This window comes from Taudactylus pleione, unplaced genomic scaffold, assembly GCF_031769625.1.
Source record: "Taudactylus pleione unplaced genomic scaffold, aTauple2 ptg000473l, whole genome shotgun sequence".
NCBI classification, from domain to species: Eukaryota; Metazoa; Chordata; class Amphibia; order Anura; family Myobatrachidae; genus Taudactylus; species Taudactylus pleione.
The window spans coordinates 8,348,486-8,375,039 of NW_028284875.1; the positions used below are offsets into that span (position 1 = coordinate 8,348,486).

Consider the following 26,554-nt stretch of genomic DNA (forward strand, 5'->3'; position numbering starts at 1 on the left):
TAGAACTGATGTTTACGAAGTTGATCTCCATATTAATGAACAAGTCACAATGTATTATTTGCCTTTTTCAGAGATAATTGAGTCAATGTACAGTTAGCCAAACCTGGCACAAAATGATCTTTGAAAATGGCTACTCACTTGTATAATGTGTAGGTGGGTAGAAAACCAATGATCGGCATGTATCAATGGACCAGTAAGCTGGCACCGAGGTGCCACATGCAGCATGCCGCTAGTTGATTGAAAGCGGCCAGCACTGGCATAACTGGGCAGCCTCCCGTCAGTGGCAGTGAGATGAAATTGGTTCCACTTCAATGAATGTCCTAGGAGTAGTGAGCAAGGAACCCGGGAGTTGTTTCTGCTTCAGGATGCGTCAACGCATTTCATTCCATAGCAATGAGAACTTTCTAGAATGAGGGTGGATCTCTGCAAGAATGGCCAAATGAGCCTGTGGAAAGGTGACAGGTGAGACTGGTGGACTGGTGTAGGGCAGCAGGTGAGACGAGGTGATGGAGGATGTCAGGTGAGCCCAAGGGGGAGGAGGAAGGGTGACAGGTGAGGCTGGGAGATGGAAGAAAGGCAGCAAGTATACAGGGTGGGTGGAAGAGGTAAGTCCAAGGTGACACAAGAGATATAATAAGGTAACAGGGGAGTCTGGAATACCTGGGTCTGAACTATGAGTAACAGGTTTCAGCGGCTGTGGCAAGTGACTGGGTATGGGGGATGTTTGCTGAAGCAGGTGCTGGGTGGCTGGGTGTTATCTGAGGCAGTGTGGTAAGCTGGGCGCAGGAATTGTGATTGCGGGTGATGTGGTTCATTATAAAGAGTCTAAGACAGTGGTTCCCAAACTTTTTAGAATCGTGGCACCCTAGAGTATCAGCATTGTTTTCACGGCACCCCTATGCCAGAAGTTTGTTATTGAGAAATGTGGTACTCCCATAGTTATGGGGTTTCCCCTTTAGCTAGTTAGGGGACATAGATACCATGCAGCCCCTGTAAGCTTTTTTTTTATTACCTACCTAGGTCCATGCATCCCTATTGGCCCCATAGGAAGGCACACTGAACTTTGGCTGACCCCACTCTCCTTGGTCCCTTCTGGGCATGTACAACCCAGGGGAAGAGTTTAGCCTTCGGCCAGCCACCCCTTTGTGCAGAAAAAGGTCCTCTCTTTTATTGGTGGCCTGGGTGTCTGGGTAGAGGAGCCCAGGGGTGGCGTGCCCTCTGTCCATTCAGAGGAGTCGGGTCAGACCCAGTAAGGCAGGCAGAGCAATGAAGGGAGATTATAAAAATGGTTCCCCGGAGGGTGGAGGGGAGCCCTGATGGGAAGGAGCTTGGTAGCAGGTGATGGCATGTAGTTGATATGGAGTTTAGAAATCCTACAGAAGGGGGAGTGGCTGAGGACACAGAGAGATGCCTCAGTGAAGGGAATCCCAGCTGCTGTAAGCCGGTGCAAGACCCCATGTCCGGATCCCTCCACTCCACCTCATAAGTGCCTGCCAGAGAAGTTCTGCCGGAAGGAGTGTGAGGAAGCCATTGGATTAAATGCAGAGGAGTGTTGTGGAGAGTACAGCCCCATGCTGCTGTGTGACAGTTACTGGACAACTGCTGGACTCTGCCCTTACTCATGAAACACTGCCGCGTAAGTAATTGTGTCTCCACTGTCACTGAGTGCTTTACCGCACACACAAACCCTCTTACCTGATCTGCAGGGGACTGCTGCTGAGTACGGGAGTGCTGCTGAAGCTGCCAGAGAGGAGCCTGCTTGCCGTGTATAGATCTCGGTTGTGAGGACCCTGGAGATGAATGGTTGTACCCGGGATTGCCTGCCGGAGATCATAGGAGCCCTGTCTGCTGGGCCCTGCTGATGCTGCCTGCCACCGCCGAGAACTGCTGGGAGACTTGAAGCACCCAGGAAGAAGACCCCTCCAGCGCAGGCTGTCTGGAGACATGCCCGGGGATCAGAAGACCCCCTGCCAAGGAGCTCAGCACTGGGACTGGAGTGAGGGGCCCGCTGCCGCTCAGAGCTCAGTGCCACTACTGCTTAGAGGGACCCCAGCTGCCAGAAAGACTCCGCGGGTGGAGCAGAGAGGACCGCTGGCCAGCGTGGGCATCCAGGAGGACAGCCCTGTTGATCTTAGACCAGGAGGACCCCACTGCAAGTCTGAGAGTATCTGGAGGACGCTGCTGCTGGGAAAAGCTGATGCCTGCCTGTAGGTGAAGAGGACAATGCTGGGGAAGCCATGCGAGGAGTGACACTGATAAAGCACTGTGGAGGACCACACCGTTGAGGAGAGGAGCAGACCACTGAAGAGGAGGGATATGCTGTCATCGCCCGCGACCCAGGCCTGCCACCTACTGGACCCCACGCAAGAGAGGAACCACAGCTGCTGTTGAGGTCTGACTACCGAGTGGGAGGCTCACTGCCACTGTTGCCAAGGATCCATCTGAATGTTTGTGCTGCCCGGACCGTGAGGGGTGCCTGCCTTCTTGAGGCTCCGGTGCGGTGCCTTGCATCCCAGAGCTTCAGAGGATATCGTAAGGGGCTGAGGGCAGGTGAGATGGTGCACCCCCTCTCTTTTAACTTTGCCCACCTCTGCCTTCTCCCCTGCCACTAGTCACGTCCCTTCATCTGCTGCATACCCTATTAGTGCCCCAGGGGCCAGAGTGTGAAGGGGTTCCATTGCACTGGCTAGGTGTCCCTGCTCTTCGTTAGTTCAGTGGTTGTTTAGGTACTGTAGCTGGTTAAGGTGTGGTGTCTGACTTACTGTAGTTTTACACAAAAAGGGGGAAAGTAAGGGATAGGACGCCCTCTCACTCCCTCTGTCCTAGTTATGTGGCCTTTCTGTGAATGGATTTATTGTGAACCTCCAGCTCAGGAGGGGATGTGTGGTATGGTTATTGTATCCGTTCATGTCTTATGCAATTGTGATTGCTGTAAATGCTCATTTTTGTAATGCAATGTATATTCATTCTTGCTAGTGTTTAATTTGAATGCTGACATTTCTCAAAGCACTGTGTATTTCTACTGTTAAACATTGACCTTGCTGGTTTCTGCGATGCAATGTATATGTAATGTTTATTTAACCCTGTGTAACCCCAGCTGGCAACTTCTGTGGTAATAGTGTGTGACATATGCATGTTACTTGTTTTCTCTGCTATTCTCTCTGTGTACCCCAAAAGCCTGCAGTAACCAAGCATCTGTTGAACTATGCTGAACTGTTATTTGCTACAAGTAAAACTGCATACTCAAAGGCCTGCAGGTGTTTTCCTGTTATTGTCATACATGTGTGCTGCATAGATTGCCATGTTACCTGCTTCTTCACTAGTTCTGTGACAACTATTTTTCCCCCCCCTTGACCTCTATTTGCCAGTTGGGGTCACCGGTAGAGGACAGGGAGGTGTTAAGTAATTACGTTGCTATTGTAATCTGTAAGATTGTATTCTGTCTATGGTTTTAAATTCTACACTGACTGTTGTTTATACCATTTGCAACAGTGGTCGAAGTGGGAATTTTGAAGTGGGGGTATGGAAAAATTAAGGTCGTAAATATGTGCACGCCAGGCTGGAAAAAGGGGTGTGACTACTCCCTTTTCATCAGTGTAGTCTACCACTTATACACATTATGCCACACAATAGTAGTGCCCCTTATACATTATGCCGCACAGTAATGTCCCTTACACATTACGCACATTGAATTCCCCCCATAGAATTCACATGAAAAAAAAAAAAAAAACACATTCCCCACGGAAAACCATACACACACATAGGCCCCCGCAGGAATAAACACACACACACACATAGGCATACACACAGAGGCTCCCACAGGGAAAAAAAACACACACACACATAAGGTCCCACAGAAAAAAAACACACACATAGGCCACCACTGGAATAAACACAGAGACATAGGCTCAGGGGCGGATTGGGACTAAAAGTGGCCCTGGAAAAATTTCTGGAAGTGGCCTCATGTGGGCGGCACCAAATTAACTGTAGACATGACCAATACCAAAGTAGGCAGGATTAGTACATCACTGTACAATACCTGGAGACATTGGTTATAAAAGATGTATGGGCAAGAAAAGAGAAATTATTTTGGGGGGCACTCTTATTTGTACGAGATGTCAGTTAATGAAAGAGAAATGCGAATACCCTAAAGCATATATTCTATTAAGAATTAACTTTTATTAGTCGTAGATAAAATACTGAGCAGTATAATGTAAAATGGTGTTTTGTGGGTCCCAAGACTGTCTCACATATCTAGGGCAGATGGAAAACAATAGATACATCAAGTTATAAGGTAATCATAGTGTACATACAATAATCACATAACAAAGTCCTGAAATAATCAAATATATTCAGATAACAGCAGTGTTATAATACCCTAAATTAAAGATGTCCTGACATGGGGGATCACAATGGGTACCCCCGATTTGGCCTGCTGAAGGTAGTTAGGGTTTTTAAAAAGCCACGGCAGGTGCATATATGCGGTTTTAGAAGAATGGGTGAAGAATAGCACTTAGCTTGTTTTTTCAACCCCAAATTAAAGTACCTTTCTTTGGAGTGTCCTAATGAACTTTTCTTAAATTTTTTGACAGATTACTTTAAGGGGACATTACAAAGGCTGCAGGCTATTTTTTTCTGCACCCTTAAACCCCAATTCTGCACTTTTTTCGCCACCTAAAGAGCGGTGAATACTTATCCTCGTTTTTTAACAAAGACTTTTCACACCTACGAAAAGTCTTTGTAATTGAATATGGGGAGAAGTGAAACAGGCGAAAATGACGTCATCGGCGATAAATTATCACCGACAACGGGTTTTCGCAGCCTAATTGAATACGGCCCTAAGTTGGGATAAGTATCCCGTAGTTAATATAATAATTAAGTCCCCCAGGGCTTTGGTGAGTTCTGTGTTGCTGATGGGTGTCCCTTCAATGGCGATAGGAGAATGGTGTTTAAGAAAGGGAACAAGGGGTATGTGTGTGTGTGGGAGGGGCTATTTGGGTCAGTCAGGAGCTCTGTGTTTCATGCTTATGAGAGATAGAGAATCAGAGGGTCTCCCCAACTGTGGTGGCACTACAAGTACCAGCACATTCAGCTGACAAGATACAAAATGCTGGGACTTGATATCACTGCAAGAGAAACACAGAGGTATCATTTTACTTATGTAGTAGACCCCAGAATATTGGTTCCCCAGTCTGCTAACCTCTTGGTGTGTAGCCTCTGTGTAAATCAGCAGGGATGCCGCTGCACTGGAGGGTCTGTCAGTGGCAAGGGACACTTGTGATAAATTACAGATCTGAGCTCCCTCCCTGTTGACTGCCACTTGTTTTAGGAAGGGAGGGGAGAAAATGTCACCACCTTTTGGAGGCAGTGGCAGAGGAGGTGCAGGACAGACTGTCCGGATCAGCCCTGGGCTGATTTGTGTGACCGCAGCAGTATATTGGCTAGTACCTGGGGAGGGGCCAGCCATCAGGCACAGATATCTCTTGGGCCAGCTGTTGATAAGCTAGAGCCGGCCCAGCTCACACCATGCTGCCAGGCTTAATAGAAGATCAGCCTCCTGAGCCCTGGCTTGGTGGAAACCGACTGACGAGCACGGAGATCCGGCCGCTGCCTTGGACACTCAGTAAAGCGTGTGCGGAGGAGGTACGAGCCGGCTTACCTGTAGGCTGTTCCGTCTGTGCTCCCCGCCGGGCAGTTAAGCACACTGCCCGGCCCTGGTGTAGGAAGACTGGGGGCGTGGCTGGTTCCTCAGGTGGGAGGGGCCAGCCACCAGAAAGGAGCTTAAAGTGACAGCACAAATCTGCACTGGCCGGAATAAACGGCACCTTGAGCCATCGACCCACAGGGAATATAATATTATACAGGCGAGCAGGGCTCTGGAGTGTGTGGGCTGTATGAGTAACACGTGCAGAGTTAAAGTCACTCCTCTGCTGTGCAGCCGCTCACTGTAGTGTAAAGACACTGCAACTTCTGGGTCAGTGAAAATCGAAGTGCCGGTATGTCATACCGCCCCATACCGGCACACTTCGACCACTGATTTGCAATAATAAAATAGCATTGTACCCTCCTCTATGTGTCTGTCATTGTGTATGTTTAAAACGGAAACACATTGCTTGCCCCTCTGATCGAATTCGAACCTGGTCCTTAGGAATAATGGGACATTACAGAAATTAAGAAAAAAATAATGATTAAATAATTTGTGCTTACCTGTCATCCTTAGGTTTAGTTATTTGGTGGAGGACAGGTTTGTGCTTCTGTTTGTCCACATATTTACATTATATTGGCTATAAATAATTTGATTTGGTACTGGACCACCAACCTGAGGCAGCCCTGCAAGTGTCCTGAGGCACCCCAGGGTGCCACGGCACACAGTTTGGGAACCACTGGTCGAAGAGGCAGAAACTGCATGTAGGAGTCTGGGATAAGCATGGAAATGGGGGTGGAGAGATTAATATAAGGGCAGAGGGTCTTCTGGGGGGACAGATGCAGTCAGCTACTTATTTTTTTCCAGGAGTTAAAATAGGAAAATCATGGAATAAATCCAGGCTTAAATCTAGAATAAACCAAAGGGATTTCTGGGGATATTTGCAGGGGTGGTTTAAGAGAGGAGAGAGCCAGTGTGCAGACTCCATGTGGGCCCACTCCTCTCTGGCAGCACAGAGTACCTCTGTCATGTGAAGATTTGTATTTTTATTACATAGAACCCATAGAATGTCAGTATTATTGACTACATAATGGGCCTGATTCAGCGGTGCATGCAGTTGCAGCCACGACTTTAATATGCAAATGATAGTTTCAGCATTCCTCTTGTGAACCGGACAGTGCCAGCCCTTAGATGCCTACTTTCGATGTCCATGGACGGTGCAACTCCGCCGGTGGTTTTGAACACTCTACCATTGGTATACCATCATAAGCACCGTCAGAACTTGCACCAGCCCATGGCTGGGCCAGTGTCGCTTTCTGAACTCTGTATAAACATTGCCTCTGTGGCTGCGGCTCTTCATCTGACAACGCATTCACTGACACGCTCGCAACACTCTCATAACACACCATGAAACTGAATTTTTGTGCACACAGGCTATCTCCCTGTCATTACCAAGGAATGTCTATGGTTTTGCCTCGCTAAACCTAATGCCAACGATCTTGTATGCAACAGCGCATTTGTGCATACATACAGGGTAACACATGCGTTGGAGGGGTTTTCAGTATTTTGCACCCCCAAACCACCACAGCAAACCACCCCAGGGCACCACACAAAATGAAATAAAATAGCAGTGAAGTATGAAGTGTTAGGTAAGTGAAAGTGGCTGTATAATGTTGAAAGTGTTAGAAAAAATGAAAAATAAATGTATGAAAATGTAACATAAACAAAAAACAAACATAGAGTGATATAAAGTGTTAAAAATAAGTGTTAAGTGGAGATGCCTCACTTATCACCCCTTGATCACCCCTCATAGCTGTACAGAAACACAGTCAGAAATGTATGTATCATCACTAGTGTTATCCTAACTCCAGCTTAGGGCCGTATTCAATTAGGTGCGAAAAGCCGTGATCGGCGAAAAAGTATTGCCGATTGCATCTTTTCGCCAGGCGGAAACTATTCGCCGTATTCAATTGCAAAGACTTTTCGTGTACACGCAAAGTCAATGCAATGTAATAGGCGAAAAAGTTTCGCCTATGAATACCTGCGGAAAAAAGTACAGAATTGCAGTTTTGGGGTGCAAAGGTGCGGAAACCTCTCTGCACCCTACGGACAGCCCCCCCAAAGCATAACTGCATCAAAAAAATGCTAAAAACAAAAGAGGAACACCACAAAAGAGCACTTTGAAAATGTGGGTGAAAAAGTACAAATGAAAAAACTTGCAAATTAGACTTGTGGAGTGTCTACAAGTATGGGGGAGGTTTTTTATTGCAAGTGTTTGTTGAAGGTGCGTTGTTTGTGGCACTTAAAACTTGACTTGACTTTAGCGATTTGTAAGTATGCTTGCAAACATTTTCAAGTACCCCAAATTTGACAGGACTACTTATTTTCACTAAAAAAAAACTGCTTAATGCTATTCTTCACCACTTGTGCAAAGACGCTATTTTGGAGCAATTGACAGCACTTAAGTATCCCAAATAGCTTCAATAGGACTAATCGGGGGCATCTAGATTGATCCCCAATGTTAGTGCATCTTTTGGGGGGTGTCAGGCTGATTTCCCCAAATCTGATGGCATTTTTCACCTGTTTGCGTGTCGCCGGGACCCATTTTCGTATCCTTTAGAATTGAATAGGGCGAAAAGCGGGGCCGCACACGAAAGGCTTTCGCATCCAATACACACAAAGCACATTCCGCTGGCAGCTGCGAAATTATCGCGGCTAATTGAATATGGCCCTTAGTGTGGAAGAAAAACCATGTTTTCTAATTATCAGACATTTATAATGTGGAAGGCAGTGATTATCCCAAGATAGACATTTTGTGCAAAAAACACAAAGGACAAAGGGCCTGATTCAGAGCTGAATGCTCTGACCAGAGCGCTCGCTCTGAATCAGGGCCCTCCTCCCTGAAAATGGAGCGGCCTCTTGGACGCTCGCATAGCTGTGGGTTACCACCCACAGCTTATGCGAGCGTCCATGATGATGGTCACGATGATCTTGACCATCGCGACCATTGGGCTTGCGACGAGACCCTGCGGTAGGGTCTCGCTGCCGCAATCCCTGGAGTGATTTTGGCTCTATCAGAGCCAAAATCACTCCCACTGACATCACTAGTGATGTCAGTGGGGCCGGCTTCAGATGGTAGGCGTTCCCATGGGAACGCCTCCGTCTGGCAGGCACGCCCCCGGCACGCCCACCAAAGGGGGCGTGCTGTCAATCAACATCGACAGCACGCCCCCTTTGCTGCGAGACCCGGAGCGATGGAGAGCCCGTCGCTCGCCGGGTCTCGCGATGCGCACGACGGAGCTCCATCGTGCGCATGCGCAGTGGGGGAACATCGACCCACTTGCGAGCGTACTGCCGCTCACGAGCGGGTCTGAATGACCCCCAAAGTCCCAACACTACAAGGTTGTGGTAATTATATGCTGAGGATTAACAGACTCATGTCACTCCTGCTAGACTGCATACTGCAGTGTCCGTATTATGTGAGAAAGCACAATGCATTCAGACAAGGGAGTAGCTCCAAATATGTCAGTGGTGCATTTGTCTGTTGCCACACCTTTAAGAACAAGGGCCTGATTCAGAGGTTGGGATTTTGAACATAGAATCAACACGAGGGAGCTAAAATGGATGTAGGAACTAAAGACCTTCGCACCAAAAGGACATCATTTGGATAATGAAATAAAATCCATCATCTGTAAAAAATTATCAAAACAATCATATGCACTAACCTACGACTATCCAATAAACATGAGATTAATCGCGAGACTGACCGTATTGTTATAATACTTATCCATACCCTTGCCTATACTGGTTGCAATTTGACATGCTATCGAGTCTGCGTGGGATTATTTAAAACACCACAGTAGAGAGATCCACAGATAGTATAAATTTATCTGTCCTTCAAACAATGCACCAACATTGCTAACGTTATTATTTTAACGACAATCTCTATATGTACATATGGAGATACATGTGCATATAGGTACATTTGTGATGTGTATATATAGATACATGCATATGAATATTTTTGATTTACCTTTTTTCTAATTTCGATTTATATTATTTTTTCCATATTTAGATTCATTTATTTCTATTTTTATTTACAATTTTATTAGGGTCTCATTCACATTCACTATTTAATAATTGTTTATTTTCCATTTTTATCATATACCTACAGTCTGAGTTTAATATCCGACATTCTCTCTCTTCTTCCATCAGACACATTAATAACCATATTGTGACACTAGTAGGTTGTTAGATTTTTATGTTTTCTCATCCTGTTTTGGAATCCAATATCACAGCTGCATACACCCACCAATGAACACCTATGACCAGATAACCTATCAGAGCCCACCTAATCTACATATCACCAATCCGTGACGAGGAGCTCTCCCTTATATTCCCAGACAAGCAAACCATAAATTACCCAAACTCCTAGAAAAAGGCCTGCACGGCTGAAACGCGTTGGAGCAGTCTATATCTCTTGCATTAATACACAAGAAATACATTGGGACTTCATAACAGATCTACGCTAAAAAATTTGACGTGCCAGACAATCAGTGGTCACATGACCAACTACCCGGCAGTGCAGGACACCAGCGATCGAGGAAAACGGAGCGGAGTGGCAGCAGGATATCTGGAGCGCGAGTCAGAGGTGAGTCTCCATCAAGAGGGGGTATTAGACAGCCAGTTCACCAGAACCAGATCCGTCACATTTCCTCCCCAGGCATCGACCAGCCCCCCCTGCAGCACGGATACCAGAGCGCACCTAGGAACAGGCGCATCTCCGGTGATCCCATCCAGAGGGGATAAGGTCCGGCCAGGAGACCCTCTGATACTACCTCAGTTTCCCGGCTCACGCTCCCGAGAAGATCATCCAGGGCACCAGTGAGCGCATAATGGACTTATTCCTTAACTATCTTAAATCAGACTAGCGGGACGCCGCAATCTATTTAGACTTTCTTTCAACATTACCATTCATATTGGAATTATCTCCCAATGCATTAAGAGACAACATTATAACATTGAACATTCATTGGATTGTGTTCGTTATATATGTTCTCAGGCTTCATTTGAATTTACCTATGTTTGCCTGTTTTTTATCGTTGCAACAATCACCTAAAAAGTAAAGATTCTGGCCCTGATTCAGACCCACTCGCGAGCGGCTGTCCGCTCGCAAGTTGGTCGATGGTCTGCACTGCGCATGCGCACGACGGAGCTCCCTCCGTCGTGCGCATGCGCGAGACGCGACGAGCGAAGGACTTTCCTTCGCTCGTAATGTCTGATCAAAGGAGGCGTGCTGTCGATGTTGATTGACAGCACGCCCCCTTTGGTAGGCGTGCTGGGGGCGTGCCTGCCAGACGGAGGCGTTCCCAAGGGAACGCCTACCGTCAGAAGCCGGCCCCACTGACATCACTAGTGATGTCAGTGGGAGTGATTTTGGCTCTCATAGAGCCAAAATCACTCCTGGCCTTGCGGTTGAGAAACTCAACCGTAGGCTTCTGCTCGCAGTGGCGATGGTCAAGACCATCGCGACCATCATCCTGCACGCTCATATATGCTGTGGGTGGTGACCCACAGCTATACGAGCGTCCAGGAGGACGCTCCATATTTATGGAGGTGGGCCCTGATTCAGAGCGAGCGCTCTGGTCAGAGCGTCCGGCTCTGAATCAGGGCCTCTGTTTTGTCTACACATTTGTTGCCATTGTGGTGGTGAATAGAGGCCAAAATATGAAAATTCTGTCAATGTCCCAATATTTGTGCACCTGACTGTATATATATATATATATTTTTTTTTAGCATACAATTGTAAAATTATCACACGCTTTTTGTAATAAAAAACATACAATCACATAAATAAAATTCAATCTGTATGACCAAACCTGTCTGTCACCAGTATGCCAAAATTTGTTTCTACCGCTCCAGGGGACCATCAGCTGATACCAGTTGAGTCCGTCAGAATCACTCCTGTAGCAGGCCACTTAGCTCACACGTTCTGAAGCAGACCGCTTGCCTCACAAGCTATGCCGGCGACTGCTGCTCAGAGCTCCGGGATCACACTACATATGGGTGTATTCCAAACTTCACACTGAGCGCCAATAAAAATTAACATATGTCTGTATACTGCCGCCCAAACGCGTTTCATCACTCTGGACTTCTTCAGTGGGTGTGTCATAATACCACCCTAACGATCTTTTATACTCACATTTCAGCATCATCATTATTAGCATTTAAAACACCTAATTCATTAACTCATCAAACTCTGGTCAGTAATACATTTTACAAATATGCACTCCTACAACACGCAGGTAAGCACATATATTATACATGTAATTTAATATAAAAAAGATGTTTCAAAGAAATAAATTAAATATAAAACATCTAATATAGAAGGTATACAATAAATACATTTTTTGGCAATTAACGAACTGGACCGTTGGATAGCAATATGGTGACTAATTTATTGTTGCCAAAATGTTATACTATATGTCCTTATTGTTACAATATACCCATTATATCTTTGGATTACATGTTCCAATCATTTACAATCTACTTATTATAATGATTCCTATATATTGTTGCACATAATTCACCATATTATCTATCCTTACAATTTGTTAGTTTGTTAGTAATTAACAGATAGACTAACATGTTTTCAATTGCATTATATTAGATAAACCCAAAAGAGGCTAGAATCACAGAATGGAACCTTATCAAGTATATATACTGTAACTACTATAACAAAATAACGATCTTATTGTGATAAAATGGAATCGATCAATCGGCAAAGGAGTTATGCACTCAACATCAATGCTGATCTAATTTCTCATTCACCAAAACAATGCCGTTTACATAAAATATTAAAGATAGGAAACTATATCATAATTTTCATTCACACCTACTGGAGCCAAAGTATTTAGCATATATATCCAGTAAGTCTCTCTCCCATCCTCTTTCATCCAATGTTACCATCTCTATAGCCTTAAAGAAAAACCCCTCCAATGAGGATTTTTGACAATTACAAAAATGTCTAGGTACACTATGGCATACTGGTGACAGACAGGCGGGTTCATATAGATTGTGTTTGACCTTAGCGTACGTGATTGTAAACTTATTACATAAAGTTTTACATAATTTTACAATAGTGTGCTTGGTGAAGCCTTGCATTAAGGCAGCTGCACTTTTATCAGTGTTCCAAATGGACATATGGGACTGTGGACATGGATAGAGTGTGCAATTTTCATTCATTCCTTTGTATACATATCCTTATGGGACTTATGCCTTAAAACTTGATCTTTCCTGTTATGATGATAAAGCTGCATTGCTGGAAAAAGGTCTATGTGTGGACCAAAACGTTGCTGCGGTTACTGTATTGATGACCTTATTGATGAATAAATGCATTAAGCTGCATCATGTAAGTGCCATCTATCTTATATTATATATATATATATATATATATATATATATATACACACTTACTGGTGTGTCAATATGTGTATGGTATTATTGTCTATATGTGTGAATAGATCCTAAATTGTTGAAGAGTTCCATATAAATAAAATAGACATTATTTAATTTATTGTGTTGGGGTTGGGGACCACCTGCCTTCCTGCTGTGGTGTAGAAAAGATGAAGCCGCAGGTGCGACTAGAACGTTGAGATATTCAACACAAAAGAACTTCAATGACACTAGGGTGTTACATATATTTCAACCATTGAAGGGTTAAAAAACATCTCTCTTCACTGTTTTATACCGTACTCTCAACCAAGAATGTGTTGCCATGGCTCCAGACTGGCAACTGGTCCAGGGAGTTTTGCTACTGGTCCAGGGAGTTTTGCTACTAATTAGCCTTATCGGTTCCTATTTTTTACCCTTCCATTCCAACATAAATACCTCAATATATACATATATATACTGTATATATAATTCAACAGGCTCTATCAGCCACATCAATTCTACCAGCTACTAGCAGCATCGATTTCACAGACTGTACGAGCTGCATTACTTCACCAGTGGTAATTGCCGCATCTGTACCACCAGTGCTTCATTAGCCGCATCTATACCACCACTGCTGCACTAGCCACATCTCAGCTACCGGCTCTCGTTGGTGTCATATTTTATTCTGGTGCTCCTGGGAGATCTGTGTAAACCCCTACTATTTCGAGCTTAAGTCCAGGTGGCCGCCTAAGTACCAGTGAACGTTTCTAGTTCTAAGGGAACGAGTTTTTAGTAGTGGCAGAAGGTTTCATCCATTGAGTTGTAGGGGTTTACGCAGGATATCCTTGGAAAACCGTAACATCTCTGCACCACGAGGGAACCCTGAGGACCTGAGTCAAGTTGACTCAACTCTTCTACATGTTTCAGCCTCGGCTCTGACTGTCACTGTGGCCACCGAGGAGCTTCCTACAGTCAGAGTCTCGTGAGATGATGGCTTCAAATCTCTCAAGACTCTGACTGTAGGAAGCTCCTCGGTGGTTGCTATTTTGGGAACAGCTGGGCCGCCAAGGACAATAGTGGCGCCGGAGACAGCTAAATGCTGTTGGTAGCAGTGGCGAGTCAGGGGACAGTGTGTGGGGGCCTCTTATGTGTATATACATATATAGAAACACACACACATTTACATATATATATATATATATATATATTATAAATATATATATACACGAACACATGTATAATATATATAATACATATATATATATATATGTATATCTGTGAGCACCCCTTTACTCCAGCAGTCACTGAGAGGCTTGCTCACCCGCTTGGGCCATCTACAGTATCCCCAGTACCTCTTCCCACACATATCCCAGCAGCACCTTAGTACCTGTCCCTGTACAGCCGACTGGGCCAAGGGGGGCATGGCCTAATCGCGGGAAGCATGGTCACGTCCCCTTACGGAAAAAAATAATAATCCTTTCATCAGCGTGGTGCACAGTTGCAGCATATCCCTGGGCTCCAAGCTGCATGCCTTGAGGTAATCCTTGCAGATCACTCCATCTTTAGCTGTAGGACTCGGCTGCAGCTACTGTGTACACAGTGGCTTTGTGTTACCCCCCTGGATCTGCCACTGCCGGGAGAGTAGGTAAGTATGCCCAAAATGTTATATTTTTTTCAATACAGCCTTTAACTGGGAATTCCTAGAAGATGTCTCATCCCTCTAAATGCATAACTATCGTGATTCGAGTTTTGGGCAATGGGAAACCTCCCTAAGTGTACCCAAGTCTGGATATCAAAATATGGTGAAACAATTTTAAAAGTGCATCCAAGTGAGGTAGTGAAATATATACCTATAGGGTGCTCAGAGGAGATAATATTACAAAACGCCCTAAGTGGGACGGTACCATTTGCTATTTCCTTATTCCCATTATTGGGCAATTTCTTTCAGCTTATAGTGACATACTATTCTGTATAAAAGCTGAATTTATGTCTTCAGTTACAGTTAGGACAAGGCATTCCTGTGCCCTGGACAGCTTGTCAGAATAGCTATTTACTTCCCTATAAAACAGTGGAATACCAAAACAGTATTTGATTTTATATCTTTGATTAACTGTGATTTATAAAATATTCAGAACATGGCATTTTAAACATATTTGTAACAACCAGATATTTCTATAAATCAATCACTGCCAATTATCTTTCATTTCACACTGAGTGGGCTGTGGAGGAGGACTGTGCTGCAGCCTGCTGGCAGCTCCTGCTGGACTAGCTGCTGCCAAGTGGTTCCTAAGCAGCAGCGGGCAGCTGACTCAAAGTCAGCAGATAGATCCTGTGCTGTGTAGCTACTGGACTTGGAGGGAAGACCTCAGGCAGGCTGTAAGAAAGAAGAAAACACTGTCACTACATACAGACCACCATTACATACAGACCACCATTACATACAGACCACCATTACATACAGACCACCATTACATACAGGCCACCATTACATACAGGCCACCATTAAATACAGACAACCAGTACAATAGAGATGCACAATTTACACAAAGATTTCTAGAAATATTTTAATACTACTTTGAGATCAGGCCTCACTGACTGCACTCCAATGCCTTCCTTATCACTTCCATGTCTCATTTTAGATTGTGAGCTCTAATGAACAGGATGAATTACCTGATGGTAAAAAGAGTATATTTCATCTCTTTAATTTTTAGATTATAAAAACGAGACCTACAGATACACAATGAATTGAATTTTATACAAATGTAACGTAAGCTCACACACGTCGCTATATGCATGACCTTGTTTTAGATTCTGGGGCAATATGGGAATCTGCATGACAACAAAAGCATTGCTTCATATCCTGCCTACTATGACGTCTTATTAATCTTTCATTAACCACAACTTTTCCTTTTTATGAAACTGCTAGTTCGAGCCTCATTTTTGTATTAGTTAAGTCATGACGAGAACATCAGGAATGTTTTGATTACTTGTGCCAGATTTGTACATTAGTACACTGCACATTTATGATAGTGATATATATCATTGGTTGGTGCTAAAAGCATCTCATTGAGAATCGTAGGCCGATGACTGAGCTGAAACTCCAAACACATGTAAAAATGGGGATGTTTTACAGGCCACCCATTAAAGCAGCAATAACCCACATTATGTGCAATCTGCAGCTCTTGGCCCTACATTGTACAATAAAACTTCAGTTTGTTCACAGGATCACATACAGTAGGTACATATACATGTACATGCCTTCAGTACGCTCGCTCCATTATACCCTTGGCAGAGATGCATCCTTTTGTATTGAGTAGTGCATGAATTTGCAGGCTAAGATGTGCATGCAGGGGTGCATACATTTGTACTGTCTGATAGATGGATTAGGTGCTTCTACTTTTGTACTGCAAAGACCTGACCACACATGGTGAGAGGAGGTTCCCGCTCAGCGCAGGGGTGCCGGGAGGCTAGAGCGGCATCACTGGGCCCTATATTGTCACCTTTATTGTCAATGAGAGATATGTTAAAAAACAAGCCCTTCTCTCCCAAAGGAGTTATCCATAGTCATAGCCCTGTACATAGAGAGTTAAATATGTCCAAATATAATTGTGCTTCATTTAAAATAAATAAATAAAAATGGACATTATAACATAATGTAACTAATACATTTCAGGGTAGATTTGGTTTCCCTCACATACTTTACACGGGATGAACTTGCAGGTGTTTTCTATCTGCTTCTGGCTTTCTCTGCAACTTCACTTGAAGAAAGCACTAATGGAAACATTGAAAACAGCCACAAAAATGAATAGAAATGTAGTCAGCAAAATTTTCAACAGTGGAAAAACAGATTAAATACTTTAGACGTAGATTTATATATTTTAGGAATTAGCATATAGTACTTAATGGTAATATACCTGGCATCATAGCAATTATCTTCAGTTTGTACACATATTGCTTTGGCATAGGTAACATGGGATGTATTAAAACCTCAGGGTACTCATGTGCAGCGGGCCCCTCTCCTCCAAGCGGCACCATCTTCCCAGTGATATTCGGGTAGATAATACATGTGCCCAAGATAGCAAAGGCTCTGGCACAGTGTCAGTATCTTTGCTTTCACTACGTAGTGCCATCTTTCCAAAGTTATCACTGGGAAGATGGTGCCGTGTCGAAAGGGGACCCAATTGCCAGCACCATTTAGGTATGCGCTGGATGCAGGTTGTGCAGTGTGGGGCTCCCATGGACCCAGGGGGCCCAAGAACACCACATCCTGAACCCATTAAGTTGTGAGATCATGTTAAAATAAAGTGCCCACTTTTGAAGTAGTGCAAGTGCCAGCAAGCACTGGTGTATCAGTCTATACTGGCATTTGTAGTGCAGACACTACATCATTGGTCCTCTTGTTAAATAAATTCTTATTGCACACCATAATTTATAAGGAAAGATGTTTCGGAATCGGCATGTAATACCGCCGGCCGCATGGCCGGCAGTTCGATTCCCGGCAGCATCAGGCCGACAGTGGAACAGATCTCGGCAGCGGCAGCCCGACAGCGCTGGAAATTCTGATCGTCTCCAGGTAAGTATGAACTAACATAACCTACCCTCCTAACCCGAACCCTCCCTTAGGGGTGTCTAACCCTAACCTCCAGCCAAGTGCCTAACCCTAATACCCCCTCTAAGTGCCTAACCCTAACCCCCCCCTTCCCCGCTGCCTAAACCTAAGTCTCCCAGGGGGGTGCCTAACCCTAACCTCCCCCCGAGGGTGCCTAACCCTAACCCTCCCTCCCCCTAGCCTAACCCTAACCTCCTGGGGGGGTGCCTAACCCTAAGTCTCCCCCGGGAGCCCTAAACCTAACACCCCCCCCCCGCGCGCGGCTGTCCGGTCTCCCGGCGTCGGTGAAATGAGCGGCGTCTACATCTAGACGCCGGTTATTTCACCCTCGCCTCGCCTGGATATGACAGTCGGGAAGCCGGCTGTCGGTATAATGTTAGCCGGCTTCCCGATTGCATCCCTTAATAAATTCTATTTTCTTCTGTTCTTAGGGCCCGATTCAGATAGATCTGCTCACTAGGATGTGTTCGCACGCAGCCTGCCAATGTTTGCATTCTGCACATGCTTATGAACCAGTCCATGCAATCGCGAAGCGCTTGCTGCGCATAGCCACCTCGCTAGAATGAGTGACAGGAGAAGCCATTTGTGGGTGGTGACATGGTTTGGTCGCTGGAAACGGAGGAGTGGTGGTGCGAACGCAGGCGTACCTGAGCGTCTTAACGCCGTTTCACAGGCGTGCAGAATTAAGACGCAGCGTCATAGTACTTGTCACATGGTTGTTTTACACACTGAAGCACTCGCAGTGCTTGCGGTAGGGTATGGTCAACCACAAGTGCTGCATTCGCTTCCGATGGTACTCGATGTTACCAATGGTTGCATACACATCCTGAAGATGACGTGCATAAGTGCGCATCTTAAAACAGGAAGGTGGGCATCTGCATACGCACCGCGATTGCACGCCAAGACATAGTGAGCGTGCTAATGCCTTGCCGTGCGATCGTGAATTTGCATACTTTCACTGCGTGCGAACGCATCTAGCGAGAGGGTCTGAATCGAGCCCTTAATCCATATGTGCAATAAAATATAAAACCCTATTGGAACAACATTACACAAACAAGCTCACACACAAGGCCCCAAAGACACAAAGCCACACAAGCTCTTCTTGATGCAAAAGGAGCAATTCTCCATTGAGCCCACCTACTTTCTAGCCGAGCAGTCAATCAGGAGATGTCCTGATTGGATGCCCAACTCACTTTGGACCTGATGCTGAGTTGGATGTATGCATGTTAGTGGAGCTTATCTTCCATATTCTTGCACTGTGCATGCTGTAGAATCAGGTGTAGGCAAGTATAGGTGACACAGAGACAGAGTCCTAATATTAGGAGGTGTGTATAAGTTTATGGGGGGCATTCAATTAGCCACGGGGTTTACCCTGTGACTAATTGCCGGCCAAAATCCCCACGGCGCAGGGAAAGGCTATTCAATTAAATAGCCTTTTTCCTGCACAGAGAAATCAGGACTCATGTAAAATGCGGAATTAATGGGTTTTCTCCCCACGCGTGAGCTGAAACTTTTAGTGTACAATTAGAATCTCAATCAATTTAAACATGATATTTAAAATGAACATGCTGCATGGTTGCACGGAATCTTGTTCACATGAATGCTACATACCTATCACTACATGCTACATACCTGCTATTTTCTCTACAAACATAATAATAGTATACATTTATTTGCAGGGCATATTTTGGTTAGGGCATGGACCAAACATTTCCAGGGCCCATATTGCTGAAGAACACCATCCAATGTAAGGATACAGTATGTTATAAGGAGAAGGATAAATACATACCTCCACAGGCTGTGGGGTACACCTCAGTGGTGAGTCAGGCTCCACTGGCTGGTACTGGTTTAATGTGTATTTCTGCCACCTAGGAAAGACAAAAGACTCCTTGTTTGAATACTCTCAATAGTCTTTAGGTTGTACATACAGTAAATGCTTATAGACGTGAGACAGGACATTCCTGATCATACAAATGTGCACTTGGAAGAAGTCTTAGATCACCTTTGATTTGTTATCATTTCTAAGATAAAATTATCCACCTAAGATACTTTCAAAGGATCTGCTTTACTCCAGTAACATTTCACAAATTGATACTATTTTTGCTGATGTTCCAGCATTTCTCCTGAACAAGGCATTGTTTTCTACTTACCATGGTCCTATGGAAATGGTTGATGCTCTCACTGTAGACACAAATGGTACCGGTATGCTTTATTTACTCTTATCTCTGGAGTTAGTAGACAATATTGTACTAACAAAGTAAGAACTCACTAACTAGAGGCCAGCATGTAATTATTCATTTTAATCATTATAATTTACAATATGCCAATATGCAAAATCAAGTTAAAATATTTATCTAACTCTATTTACAATGCTTGTTAACATCAGGTTATCTGTATCACTGTATAGGGGTCATTGTATAAGTGCTCCAGATAAACAAAGGGCCTGATTTAGAGTAGTACGCAAACACTCCAATTGTGAGAGACCTGCACATGAACAGGATCTGTACTGTACATGTTTAGGTCGGGATACGTTCAGTATCCCGGAACAGGGTATGTCAGCGCTTAGAATACCGACGCCGGAACCCCGACACCTTTCAGAATACTGGCACCGGCATCCCGAAGAAGAGTAGCGGGGTTGGGGGGGGGTTAGAGTCAGGGGTTAGGATTAGGCGGAGGGTTAGACACTTGGGTAAGGGTTAGGTTTAGGGTGTGGTGAGAGGAGGGGGATGCTAGGTTTACAAACCAGGGATGGAGGGTTAGGATAAGGAGAGGGGGAGAGTTAAGATATCTACTGACATGTGTCGGTATCCTAACCCTGTTGGGATGCCAGCGTCAGGATTTGACCATCGGCATCCTGAGCGCCGGCATCCCATACCTATCCTGTTGAGGTCTCCCTCTGCAAGATTACTTGCAGTTTCCCCAAGTCGCAGTGTGATTGACATGTTGTGGCTTTTGGGGGGCGGCAAACGGGACCTTTTTACAAAACAGTGGTGTGTTGTCCCCATCTTGTAGACGTTGCCAGGCCAGGATCTGTTTTCCTGGAGTCTGCGAGGGGCAATCTGAGTAACCTCAGGGTTACTCCGATTGCCAATGGTCTCGCAGAAGATCAATGCTGCATCGTAGGATTTGCAATGCTGTCAGGAAGCATCTATTTACACCAGATGCCTCCTGCTGCATTAGCATATTAGTTGTACGGTATTGCACAGCCCCTGAAAATGAACGCCATCTTGTAATACTGTACATGTGTTTGCAAAATTGGTGACCACTGCATAAAAATAATAAAATGGTATAACGAAAATTGTTCGCGAATGACCCTGTAAGAGCTTGCTGCACCAAAGAAGAGACTGCGTAATATAAACTACAGGACATCATTATTCGGGCATAGACTAAACTATTATAACTATTTGAAAAGTACAGTGTTTGGATATGCTTGTACTAGTGGAAAATTAATAAATACATATATATACAGTATATATATATACATACATACATACATACATACATACATACATAAATATCTGTCATTTCATCGTATTGTTGCTTTATTGTAACATCATTTTCCCCAGACTGTGGGTTAGATTCAGCTGCACATGTATCCGGCTATTACAGTAGGTAGATACTGCTTGCACCTCCATAGGGTGTGTGTAGAATCTGCCTTCCACAGTTAATGTGCATTCCTGAATCTGCCCAACAAGTGTGTTATAGTAACTTTTAATTACATGTGCTAAAGATCTATTTGTGTCTGCTAGGGGGTGTACATCTGCTAAAAAAACCCTCCATAATTCCAAATGATATCCAAACATATTTGACGTAAGTACTGTAAACGTATATTTATATTCAGGCTTTTCAATGCTATATTAATCCTTGCTACCCATCAGAAGAGAACAAAAATAAATAACACATGGAGAGAAGCACATTATTATTCGTCACATATCCATATTAGGAAGTAGGATATTTTCAAAGCAGCCATTTAAAAGTAAATGATTATACAGTAAAGTGTCAAATAAAGAGAAATGGAGATTGCGTTGTAGATGAGTCAGAGCACAGTATAGTGTGGTGCCCACGCATGTGCTGGCAGAAACAAATTATTCTTTTCAATTTCACCTCCAAGCAGCACAAACTCCTCCGTTGACTGGCTGGGGCTATTAGACCCTTCCTGGGATTTATTTTCAAGAGATGCTCCTGCTGTGTCTGTAAAGAGCATATTTGTGCATTGCTTACTGCTAGTTCCTTATGCACTGAGCTAAAGAAATAGCCAAATAGGCACACATCAATATTTCTCCAATACTCAGGAGCCACTTCCCACTTTCATTTAATTTGATGTCTTTTTGTTCTAAATTAGATTTATAAAATATAAACTAATCAATACAAATAAGTGTATAAAACAAATTAAAATTGCAGTGAAAGTAATACATATAAAGCATTACAGGTTCTATAACCTTTTATAAATTATTTCATATCTGCAATTTCAATTCCCCATTTTCAATCATGATGATGCTTAACATGTGAAAATAGCAATAACTGTGTGGTTGTGAAAAGAAAATATATGTGAAGACACATATAGGTTTGATATGCAGTCCATATGTGGTGTATATGAAATGGACTCATTTGCATAGGTCTGTGAATACATGCAGACTCAACCGGTGCAGAGACTGTGTGGTGTCTTCCTGTTAATATGGAAGGCAGTATCAGGTTAATTAGGATGGGCCAGTCCCTATATGAATAGTGAAACAAGCAGCGTGGGGAGTCCCTGTCATAGTGGGAATAAATATTAGATTTTTCAGTGCACGACTGGAGCCACCATGCAGAATTGGGGACAGAGCCCCTCTTCCCAGAGATGCTACCTCTCTCAGGCACAACCATCCCTGTTCTGAAAAGTATTTTGGCTCTTTCTAGGGATGGGCATTGACCACTGACAGTTAGCAATCATCGATGGTTAACAGTCGATGGCTGATGGTTTTGCCATCGATGACAGAGAACCATTGGTTCTCCGCCATCAAAGGGTAAGCGGGAGCTGATGTTTTTTTTTTTTTTTAGGGGATGGAGTTTAGTCTCCCCCAGTGGCAGCTAAGCCCCACCCCCTTTTTTTGATTGGTGCGTGACCCACCATGTCCTCAGAGGCAGTGGCCATAGAGAGGTGCAAACCACGATGGTTCACCATAGATGGTTTTTGTGCCATCGATCGTAATCACTGATGGACTCATCAATAGTAACCATCGATGTACACCCCACTGTTGGCAGTCCTAGCTCTTTCCGGCTCTCCTGGAAGAAGAATTTCCTAGATTTTTAAATGAGGCCTGTAATATGGTAAACAAGCTTCTGGGGTAAGTCTAATTAATGTAAAGACTATGGCCCTCATTCAGAGCCACTCGCAAACAGCAGTACGCTCGTTGCGTTCCGATGTTGAATAACCGCGCATGCGTCGGTGTAACAGTGCGCATGTGCGTACAGCAGATTGCGAGTTTTTTTGGTCTCGTTCGTCAAATAGCGTACAGGAAGTGACATGTCAAATGTGATTGACAGAACAGGACGTTTTTGGGTGTTGACGGGGGTGGAGATGGAAAAACGCAGGCGTGGCGAGGCGTTTTTGGGGCGTACATACATTAGCAAATGCGAGCGTAAAATGTGTTCGGACCGACTCATACGTCACTGGATGATCCTCTTTCCCTTCAAAATGCTCGCACAGTTTAGGGTCTGGATACTCAACCACATTGGCGATGGCCTTCTCCTCCGTCCCGGGACTCCACGATGTTGTTGCGATTAATCGCGGGAGGGCTGAAAAGCAATTAGTGTTGGATTGAAAACCGGCTTGGTATGTGTTTTGAAATCAGTTTTTTGGGATAGCACAAAACCGTACGAAGGTGGAAATCAGAGCTGCTAATGTCAGGATGACACAATCAATTTGCGTACATTTGTGGGGGTTTATTTTGCCCTCAATTTGGTGGTTAGGGCCTATTGTAACAATAATGTCATCATGTTTTAATTTTCGCACCATTTTATTTTTGCCTCTTGAATTTGCCTCGTTATATGATTTTTTAAACGTTCCTTAAAGAGCCCTTTTTTTTTTTTTTTTTTTTTTCCAGTTTTTGCCTGTTGGTCCAGGATTAAATGTAACCCATTTGTACAATAATTTCACAATCCAATGTCAGATTTTTTGTTTCAATTTATTGCTCAAACAAAAAAAAAAAAAAAAAATTTGGGAACATCTTTTTTTGCCAAAGATATGTCCCAAAATCAAACAAATTGGCCCAACATAACTGTTGACATAAACATACCAAAAAAAATTTAAAACATTTCACAAGAAAGGAGAGGGAAGTTTTGACCAGAAAGGAATATGAGCCAAGCACAGAAGGATTGTGGGAAAAGTCACCATTGCTGTCACCGTTTTTTCACCCGTTTGGATGGGGGAGGGAGGGCGCCAGACCGGGTCCGGGATGTCATCGGGCTGGCCTGTCCAGAGGCAGATGTTGTGGCCTCTGGACTAGGCACAGGGCTAGGCACATTTGGAGGATTGGCTGATGTTGTGCCAGAGGTGGAGGATCCTGATGTTCCGGCAGGAAGGGAGGTCGGCTCCACCATGTGCTGGTGAACGAGCTGCTCCAGGGCATTGGCGATGCGGATGTTGGCCCTGGTATTTTCCGCCAGGGCCTGACCAATGGTCACGTTGGCCACAGCATTTTGCTCCAGGGCCTCAGCCACCCGTAGCAGACTGGCGTCCATCCTCTGCTGAATCTCCGTATGGAAATCCGATTTGAAATTGAGTTCTGTGAGGAGGGACACTGCCTGCGAGGGGGATTGCCCTGGACTGGCTTCTGCAGGGTCCTCAGCCGGATGTACTGGTTCCTCCCCTGCCGAGCCAGCAGAAATTCGGCGGCCAAGGCTCCCCTCTGGAGCAGACTCATCCGCCTGTGTCTCTGTTAGGAAAAAAGAGAAAAGCCTCACATTAGAATCTACATATTGGCACAATAACATTTCAGAGTTGATGACATCCAAAGATTTACCTGGGACAACATGAGGAGCCGCAAAGTCTGGCATGTCCGTATCCATGTTGGACACGCCAAACACCTCCACAGGCTGCACACACCCCTGTGCCAGCTCTTCTAAATCGGTCAACTCCAATGACACAGGGGTGGGATCCCCACCTGTCCCCCTTGCATGCCTAGCCCTGTCCGCGAGTTTTTGCTTTAGGCGATATTTGAAGTCGCCCCATCTGTGGGAAAAAATGGAAGCCATTATCCTTTTGTTTAAAATGGTGTTTGTTTTTAGGGGGGGCAAGTGTTTACTTACTGCCGTTTGACATCCCGGGCTAGACGGGCATAATCACCCACCCTATTGACAGCAACGGCTACCTCTTCCCACATTCTCCCCTTTTGGCTTAGACTCATATTCCTGTCTGCCTGTGGCAGGATGTCCACACACTTCTGTATCAAAACCTCCATCTCCTTTCTTGTGAAATGTGGCTGCCTTTTTTTTTTGGCAGCTTTGGCCGGAATACTGGGCCCAGCAGCCTCTTCCATGTCATCCTCCTCACCTATTTGTGTAAATATTCATATTTCACAAAATCACAACTTGCCCAATCTTATGTTTCAAATTAATCATTGATACAAAATGCATGAAAGACTTACCGCCTGACTCTTGGGCATTGTTTCCCTGGTCTGTCGCCATGTCTGAGGTCCAAACAAGAAATACACCAGAATTTGAATGTGTTTTCGTGACGTATTTATACATGCGTCCTTATTTTGCGGCCGCATCATTGATTGTGCGTTCCTATGATCCCTCCTTAATTTGTGCGGGAAACGAAACACTATTTATGGCTTGGTGTGTCTCGAGTCGAGGTGGCGTTTTTGGATTGTTGGAGGTTACCTTGGCTGGAGTTTATTGTTTGCGTATAAAGGAGTTGGCGGTTGGAGATTATTTTGTTTGGTAGATTTGCGTTTTTATTGTCCGTTCTCTTTTTTGTTTTTTATTTTTTTTACCTCGTTTCTTGATTCTTGAGTTTTGTGAAGTCTAACTTTTGATCAATTGTTGTTTCATTGTGTTTTTTCATGTTTGTAAATTTTGGATCCATAATTTCATATATTTTAGCTTTTGATTAATTTCGGACCCAAAGACCTTTTGATTTGGACTTTTATATATTTGCTCTTGGTAAGTCCATTTTTTATCTTGTATTTGTGAACTAATTAGCGCATTTTTCACAGTTTGTATAGTGACTTGTATTTGCGAACTAATTAGCGCATTTTTACTACTTACTATTGTGACTTGTATTTGCGAACTAATTAGCGCATTTTTACTACTTACTATTGTGACTTGTATTTGCGAACTAATTAGCGCATTTTTACTACTTACTATTGTGACTTGTATTTGCGAACTAATTAGCGCATTTTTACAACTTACTATTGTGACTTGTATTTGCTAACTAATTTGCGCATTTTTAAATGCTTATTAATCATTTTAATTTTTTTGAGGTTGCCCTTTCGCTTTTTGTGCAAACATTTCAACCCATTTTGATGTACTGTGTGCAATGTCGTTTTGCTCTTTTGCCAAATGTGTGTTTCGCATATTTTAAGTTTGGTCTAGCACAAAATTTAGAAACAAAAATGCACAGAGTGAAAATTTTCAAATAATTTTTGTGATTAATTTCAGTTTGGACGTATCATGACAATACCCCGGCATGTAAGCAGCAATGGATGGCATCATCAAGCTAAGTTGTTTTGAATTTTCTTTTGGGGTGGGTCCAAAGCCTTACATTACAATCTTGCCATTTCAGGTTGATCTAGGGCGGATTGTTCTGGCCATGCTCCTGGAAGCCGACCAACCTCAATCTCGTCCCAGGCGTAGGCATCGTAGGCGTGCAAGGCCCCAGATAT

The 26,554-nt window shown here is 44.1% G+C and overlaps 1 protein-coding gene across 2 annotated transcripts in view; it reads right to left on the minus strand.

The window, feature by feature from the left end:
- Window positions 1-15,225: 15,225 nt before the first annotated feature.
- SCAF8 (SR-related CTD associated factor 8) overlaps window positions 15,226-26,554 on the minus strand; it is a 261,275-nt gene continuing 249,946 nt past the window's right edge. For both annotated transcript variants that reach the window (XR_015869931.1, XR_015869932.1), the window contains 3 exons: window positions 19,477-19,555; window positions 16,777-16,849; window positions 15,226-15,452 (listed from right to left, as the gene is read on the minus strand). The gene's annotated coding sequence lies outside the window, so the exon portion shown is untranslated. The remainder of the gene's footprint in view (window positions 15,453-16,776; window positions 16,850-19,476; window positions 19,556-26,554) is intronic.